Here is an 8,285-nt window from a genome sequence, read left to right as displayed (position 1 = left end):
CGCCGCCCGCCGACGCCGCCGCCGCCGCCCGCCGACGCCGACGCCGCCGCCCGCCGACGCCGCCGCCCGCCGACGCCGCCGCCAGCCGCTCGCGCCTCGAAGGCGACATCGCCCTGGCGTCGCTGACCGCCCCGCGCCGCCACCCCAGCCCGTGTGGCCGTCCTCGGAGCCCGGCCGGCCAGGGTAGAGGCCTGCCGCGGAAGCCTCCCCGCGCCCTCCCGCCCGGCCCCTCCATGGAGCTGCGGAGCCTGCTGCTGCTGCTGCTGCTTTCGCTGGAGTCCCTGGACCTGCTGTCCGGCGCTCACGCCGCCCGCGGCTGGGCTGCCAACGGGACCCTGAGCTCCGGCGCCGCTGCCGTCGGGGGCCAGCGGCCCGGGGGCTCCCTGGCCCTGGGCGGCTGCGAGCTGAACGGCACCGCTAGGGCGCCTCGAGTCTCAGAGGCGGGGAGCCGGCGGGGACAACTAGCGGCGGCGGCGGCCAGCGCGACCGTCACCTAAGAGACGTGCTGGGGCTACTACGACGACGTGAGCGGCCAGTATGACAAGGAGTTCTAATGTAACAGCGAGAGCGGTTACCTGTACTGCTGTGGCACCTGCTATTACCGCTTCTGCTGCAAGAAGCGCCAGGAGAAGCTGGACCAGTGCCAGTGCACCAACTACCAGAGCCCCGTGTGGGTACAGACGCCCAGCACCAAGGTAGTGTCGCCAGGGCCCCAGAACAAGTAGGACCCCGAGAAGGACGAGACCAACTTCACCGTCTACATCACTTGCGGGGTGATTGCATTCCTCATTGTGGCTGGCGTCTTCGCTAAGGTCTCCTATGATAAGGCCCACCGCCCTCCGCGGGAGATGAACATCCACAGGTGAGAGCCACTGCCTGGTGCCTTCCCCCACTCTCCTTTGACCTCACTTCTCTTAATATGTCTCCCTTGTTCTCTGCACTCACACCTCCCTTGATCCTAAGTCACTCTGAGCAAGTGTTTGTTTCACATGCACTAGATTTTGTATCTCTTCTCCATGACTTAGGAACCAGAATGCATGCTTTGGAGGTTGGGGGGGTTTGCAAGGCAAAGTGAGAATAGCTGAAGTCTGTAAAGTTCAAGTATAAGAATTTTACGAATTCTGTAATCCTGAATGGGGATCCAGGGTTCTATTTTGTTGGCATGTGGGCACTTTGGTGTAGGTTCTTATGGCAGTTAGTTTTTTCCCTCTCAAAACAGAGTGTCAGCTTCAGTCCAGGTAATGAACCAATGTTGGGACTCACTGAAAAGAATACCAAGTGATTTAGTGCAAACTGGGATGCTCTGGGATGCTAGAGACGGGGTGACATGGGAAGGCTGCCTCCCATGGGTGGAAGGAACAAAGGTTTCTCCATTCCATGTTGACCATGCACAGATGGCTGTTTTAGAGCTCCAAAGGACAAGTTTGTAGGCAGAACTCTATAACAGTTCTTGCACGTTCATTCTGGTGGGGTATCTTTCACAGCATTCATGGGGTTGCCTCCTACTAAAACTTATGCCAGGAGTTCAAAACATGATAGTCCATAATTCCACTCTGAACATCTCCCATCCCACCACTCTGGCTCCCAGGCTAATGGAAAGTCAAAACTAAGGGGACAACTAGAACCCATCCCTTCCTTTGGGAACCACAGACACAAAGTTAGCTCTGTTTCCAGTGCCCTCAAGATAAATGACTAGATGTGGTTCAACAGAGATCTTTCAGGGAACCTGAAAATCCTGCCAGGGAAATTCTCCATTTCTGGCACATGGTATGAGCACTGTCCTTGTAGGCATGACCACTGCTTCTGAGTTGGCTCATCAAACTCCATCCTCACCCATCCGCCTTTAGTTTATTTCTGCACTCTGCTCACTATCTTTGTGCACTGAAAACCTCTGCTCAGTATTGTGGACATTAATCACCTTACTTTGCTGAAGACAGGGGAAGGCAGATAGAAATTTTTATGTCATGCTTAAAGAGCTGATCTATTATTGTTGTTGTTATTTGTTATTATTATTGTGGGTATGAGAAAAGATGATAACTCCCTGGCAGGTTTTATGGAGTCAAATCCACTAAATGTGGGTATGTGAAACTTGAGTGCTGGAATTGGGGGTTGGGGTCTCTGAAGGGTCATATGTTGGTAACTCTCTTTCATCGTCCCCAGGTTGCCCCTGCCCTTTCTTCCTCACGCACCTTATCTCTCAGGTAGTGCAAATTTACTCAGCATCCTCTCTGTGCCTAGACTGCATGACACTAAACGGAGATTTGTGCAATGGTCTGTGGTCAGTCCCAACTTTCAAATGCAGAGGATCCTTGGGATAGTGAGCAAAATGAAGGCAAGACACTTCTTCCTTTGCCTTTCATCTGGTAAAGAATTCTCTCTCTTGGCTCTGCTTGGAAAGCCAAGAAGGAATTGCCCACAGGCGGGTGCCTTCCCAAAGCAGATGTGCCGGTTCTTCTCATCCATCCACCTCTGCCTCAGGACTCAGAAACTTGTCTCTTCTCTCTTCTTCCTGTGCTCATCTCATCAGACCCTCTGCCCTGGCTCTGGCCTCTTCCTGGTTTATTGCTACAAACCTTTCTTTGGTTTTCCCCTCTTCCTTGAGTTATTGTTCTCTGCACTCTTAGAGAAAGCTGGCCCCTTCCCTGACCCTGCCCCTTCATACAGTTTGTTCATCACAGCTTGTGATGATATGCTGTTGGTGTCCCCAGATGCGGGAAGCATCTTTGAATGCCGGCATTGGCATGCAATCCTGGAGAGGTCACTGTCTCACTTAATGTTCCTCCTCTTCTCACCATACAGATATCTCTTATCTCAAACTAGGGTAATTACTGGGACCCCTTGGGGGCAGGTTTTCTCTGGGGTTGAGGAAGAGAGGTAACCATGGGAGGGACCATAAATTTTAGTTCCCAGACCATTGCATAAATATGGAATGTTTTCATCTCAAGTTCACTCCTGATTTTATTCAGTTCACAACAATTATTCCAGCAGCTGCAGTCCCACCCCATTAGTGCTTTGGAAACCGGTGCTTGCTGGGTAGGGGGGCAATGTCTGTCTGTTTATGTGTTGGCAGTGGGCAAGTAGGAGAACAGGACATAGAGATCTATCTGGGACACTCCATGGGTGACCTTGGGCAGGCCAAAGAAACTTATTTTTCAGTTCTGGGTAGCTCAGGCACAGCAGTATCCCAGCTCCACCACTTCCTTCCATCCATGCCAGGGTGAGTGCTCCATTACTCTGGGTGAGAGTGTGGGGTTCCTTTTACTCTGCTTGTATCACAGAGGTCACTGCTTGCCATTCAAGGGTGTGTGTTTGTGTTTGTGTGTGTGTGTGTGTGTGTGTGTGAACAGGCATGGGAGTTCAGATTGTCTTGTTGGAGAATGGAGATAGGGAAATGGTTCGAGAGAGGAAAAGGAGATAAATACTGACACCATAATGAGTTTTCCCCAAGGAAAATGAGATGTTGGCGGGGGGGGGGGGGGATGTACAATGTCAGAGACCCAGGGGAAAAGTGGGAAGTACGTTCAATTGCATATTTGAAATAATTCTACAAAGACATTTCCTTACTGCAAGGAAAAGAAGAGTAATTCTGGTGTGTGATCCTCCCTGAAGATGGTACATGGGTAAGCAAATCTAAGTCTAAATGAGGGAGTTTCAATGAGAACAGCCTCATTGAAAGGGATTTTTGCTGGGAGTTTAGAGGGGTTGAGAGAAGAGATCAGCATCTGCCCCAGCCTAGGTGTTCTGGGTGCTCCTTGGCACATGTATTCCTTAGAGCAGGACTTTCTTATATCTCTCTGGCCCCTGCAGGGAAGAACAGATTTTGTCTTTTCCAGAAATGATTAGACCTTGCAATCATATTTCTGCGTGAGAAGTCAGTGTCTGCAGGGGAAACTACCAGTGATTCTAACAGATGAGTACCAAATCAGATCCAGCTAGCTGGACCCTGGGGCAGAGAAAGGGACTGAATGGGAACCAGAGACAGAGCCCAGCTCTGGATGTAGACAGCCTACCTTTCCCAATTGGAACTCTGTTTTCCTCCAGGATCTCTACTCCTACCGTCCCCTTTTAAAAAACTTCCCAGGCTAGGGCTGGAGCTGATGGACAGCAGGTACCCACTGATTTCAGGGAGGGGTTAGGGTGGGGGTCAGTCTGCTCAGAGGGGGCTGCCAGTATTCTCCAGGGGCACAGGCTCTGCCCAGGACATAGTCTAAGAAGGCTGGCCCCCTTTTGACATTCTGTTCCTTGTTACTTGTCTCTCATCCAAACTTGTTCCTTCCTCCTCACCCCAAGTAGATTCATTAGTGTCTTGGAGATGAGGACCATTCTGAGGGAGGGACTGTGTGGCTTCTTTTTTTTTAAGATGGCTAATTAACAGATGGACAAGGAAGCTATTAGGATGCTGTAGATGCAGTTGGTAAAGTCAGAGATGCTCAGGGCCCTCCCACTGCTGCACAGGGATGGAAGAGAGGAAGGGAAGTGGGCAGGGGAGGGATGCTTAGGGCGGTGGGAAGACAAGCTGCAGTGGATATCATCAGGAAACAGTGAAAGTATTAGGAGTCCACTCGTCAACAGAGTCCTTCATCTTTGATTTCCCTGCTTATTTCTAGAGGAAGTCAAGGGAATACTTTGTTTTACTCTTTCTCCCTCCAGAAATTAAATACAAACCACAAAGAGCTGTTTTCCCTTGTAGGTCACATAACTGCAGAAACAGTATCATAGTGCTGGCTGATTTGTGAGGAAGCTCTTCCTGGGTGCTTGGGCGATGAATTGTCAAATCCACGCCAACACTTGATTTTTGGAGGTACTGTGGGCTCCCTATAGTGAATTGATCTAAACAGTCAATTTTTTTTTTTTTTTTTTACTTCAAATATAGTAATTGGAAGGAAAGGATAAAAAAAAGTGTATTGCCTTGGACTGAAGGTCTTAGCCTTGTGTGTTTTTCTTGAGTTTTTTTTTTTTTTTTTTTTTTAAATGCATGTAGGGAAAGCTGGGAAATTGTGGAAGGATTTGAGAAGGCTTAGAGAGGAGGGATTAGGGGAAGGATTGCAGGAAGACAGAAAGATGCAAAGATAGCAGAGAGAGGAAAGCCATTGAGGGAGCAGTTGATGGCCAACACTGATGGAACCAAGCAGCGTTGCCCAGACTTACCCACGGGCTTGATTTTGTCCTGATTCTTGCATATACACGGACATGGATGCATTAGTTCAACAAATGAGCTCTGCTCACCTGGCACAGGCAAGATGAGTTTCAAACTGTAACATGTAACACATACCATGCACACACTGTTCAAAAACCTCCAGACTTTGACAACCCTCGCTTGTCACCTTGCCCACTGTCTTCATATTAATTTCTCACCCTGTCCCAAGCCGAGAAGGCCTCCACATCTGTCCCTTTTCACCCTCCTCCAACCCTACCCAAGACTCAGATGCACATTCATTTCGGGGAATCTGCTGCTAAGATACCAAGAGCTTACCCACAGTTCTAGTCTGCAAAGACACAGGTAGCAAAAAAAAAGAAAAAAAAAAAAGAAGAGAAAATTCTAATTCATTGTTTTCAACCAATTTTAATGAGACATTGCACTGACTGTGCAGTTGATTCAAATCAATTGTTCAGGAAGCAGTGGTTAAGACGGCTGCAAAAGTGAGCTGACTGAAAGAGGTTAATTCACTAGCCTCAGACAGACATGCCTACGGATCTGGAATAAAAGGAAACTACACCCAAAGAAGCTTCATCCTTCTGAGTTCTACTGCATGATTTCTCCAAGGCTGGCAGGATTGCATTCAGAACTTAACTTCTTGGTTTCTTTCTAGAGCCAGGGAGAAACTCCTCCCACATGTTCGAACTAGCACCCCATGCTGGGGTTTGGGGGACCACCAACCTCTCTTCTTCCCTGCCATCCTTCACCCAGTCAAAATCCTGCATAATCTATGTTTGAAATGATCATGGACTCCAGTGAATTTTGCTTTACAATTTCAGTTAGATTCATTTCTGTATATATATATCCTGCAGAACCACAAAATTATGGCTTGAACTTATGAATGTATAGGTGTCTCAGATTGATGGCGGAGCGGGGGGCTCTGATGGCATCTAGGGGGGCCTAGGTTATGTTCATTTTGTACATACATTCTGTTTTTGATTTTCTTTTCTCTTTTCTCTACCTTGAGGAAATCCAACCCATTATTTTTTTTTCCTGAGTCACGTTTATGATCTCACATTGCTAGTGTTTTTCTTTGCAGATACTGTAGATAGAGAAAGAGATAAATAGGAGGTTTTACCAGAAAATCTTATCCAGGACAGGTTGTTAACTTTCTCTATTCCTTTTTTTTTTTTTTTTAAGTTCTAGAAGCAAAATCAAAATCTTATGGAAAAGCAGGGTAGGACCTTCTATAATTCTGTCATTCATTACAGAATTGTGGAATAATTATTGCAGGCAATTCATTTAAATTAACTTGCTGATTTTATAAGTTAGGCAAGTGAAAACCAGAGAGTCTAGGTTCCAATGCCAAGTAATGCCTTGGACTGAAGGTCTTAGCCTTCTCGCCATCCTATGGCAGTGTGTGTGTGTGTGTGTGTGTGTGTGTGTATGTCTAAGTGAGACTTCAGGGTCATCCTGCAGAATGGTTCCCTATATGCATAAATAGCTCTGTGAGCCGCAGGAGCACAATTCCTGATGCTGATTGCTCCCTTCTGAGCTCTGGACTAAGAAACCTCACACTAAAGAAGGTTCCCCAGCCAGTGAATAAGTGATCTTGGACTCAAAGCCAGAGCTCCTATGTCTGAGGCCCATGCTCAACCTCAGGATCTCCAGTGAAAATCTATTTTGCTTTTCTTTGTACATGATTCTTAGTCATCACCAAATTACTTTAGGATACTTGAAGATGTGGGTGACAACCTTCTCCTTCCCCCCATTCCCCACTCCCATGTCTTTAGCTCTGCCTAGTACAGTGTTCCATCCACTAAAATGATTTCCACTGATCCTCCCTGGTCATTGGCAGTTTCTTTCAATTCTTTTCCAAAGGGCAATAACCTGATCTAAGCATAAGCCTTTAATAAGATCTGAGTAATGCAGACCATTGAAGAAGGAAAATACAGCACCAGCCAAGGGTGGGTAGGGGTGGGTGGACCAGGGCAGGGAGTTACTCAGTAACACTGTGGGTACAAATCTATATTTTAAAATGCAAGCTGTGGATGCTTCTGCTATCTCTGAGAGAGAAGTAGAAATGTTGAGACCTACAGATCAATGAGGTTCAACTTTATCAATGGTAAGGGATTTCTCACTGTCCTATGGCAGCTTGTGTGTATGTGTGTGTGTGTGTGTGTATGTGTGTGTATGTGTGTGTCTAAGTGAGACTTCAGGGTCATCCTCCAGAATGGTTCCCTATATGCATAAGTAGCTCTGTGAGCACAATTCCGGTGCTGATTGTTCCCTTCTGAGCCTTGGACTAAGAAACCCACACTAAAGAACCTAGCCATTTGGGCCCCATCATTACATGAAATGAATCTTGGTGGTATTTAGTTTGGGGATTTGGCCTGTGATGTGCCCGAATCTTCCTTTGAAAGAACTAGGATGTCTGAAATATGATATGTCAAGAGTTTTGTAATGTTTTGAATAACCAATTAAAAAAAAAGGAAAAAAAAAAGAACTAGGATGTCCATATCCTAATGTGTTGTCTTTCCAAGAAATCACCTTGGGAGACCACACGCTGATTCTTCTCCTGAAAATGGTTCTACAGAACCTCCCTTGGAAGTACTTGGAGAGTCCACAGTGTGTCATTTTGACTTTCTGTAATTGTAGCATATTTTTTATCCTCCTGGGGGTAGATTCGATTCTCGTAAGCAGTAATAAGTCATGGGCTGAGGTTGATGAATGAAAGAGGTGATCAGAAAATCAAGAGCGCCTCTGGTAATGAGACCTGTTCTCTGAGGCACTGTCTCAGCTGGGACTGAAGACAGGAGCCCAGAAGAGGCATTCGGAGCGTAATGAAAGGCAGCCTCCCACACGGGAGGGCCCAGCATCCCAGTGACCACATTGAAGGGGCTGCTCGCTATGTGGAAAGATAATTATTGCCCTGTTAGAAAACTGCTTCATGTTATATCAATGTGTTGGACAAGCAGTGGGGTAGTTGGGAAGAGAGGACAAAAGGAAAGATGTGGTGGATATGCATCAAACATTTCAAATAACTGCCCAGAAAGAGTGGAAAAAAAAAAAAAAGACTGTCCCACATTTCTGCATAAGATATAGGCAGATGGCTCAATTTAGCTTCTTACTTTGATTCTGAGGGTAA

General features: G+C 47.1%; 1 pseudogene; it reads left to right on the top strand.

The window, feature by feature from the left end:
- Positions 1-233: 233 nt before the first annotated feature.
- LOC143404315 (protein shisa-6-like) overlaps positions 234-8,285 on the top strand; it is a 40,284-nt pseudogene continuing 32,232 nt past the window's right edge.

Source organism: Callospermophilus lateralis, chromosome 7 (genome assembly GCF_048772815.1).
Source record: "Callospermophilus lateralis isolate mCalLat2 chromosome 7, mCalLat2.hap1, whole genome shotgun sequence".
Classification (NCBI taxonomy): domain Eukaryota; kingdom Metazoa; phylum Chordata; class Mammalia; order Rodentia; family Sciuridae; genus Callospermophilus; species Callospermophilus lateralis.
The sequence above is the reverse complement of the archived record's forward strand: the minus strand, read 5'-3'. Positions and strand labels throughout refer to the sequence as shown.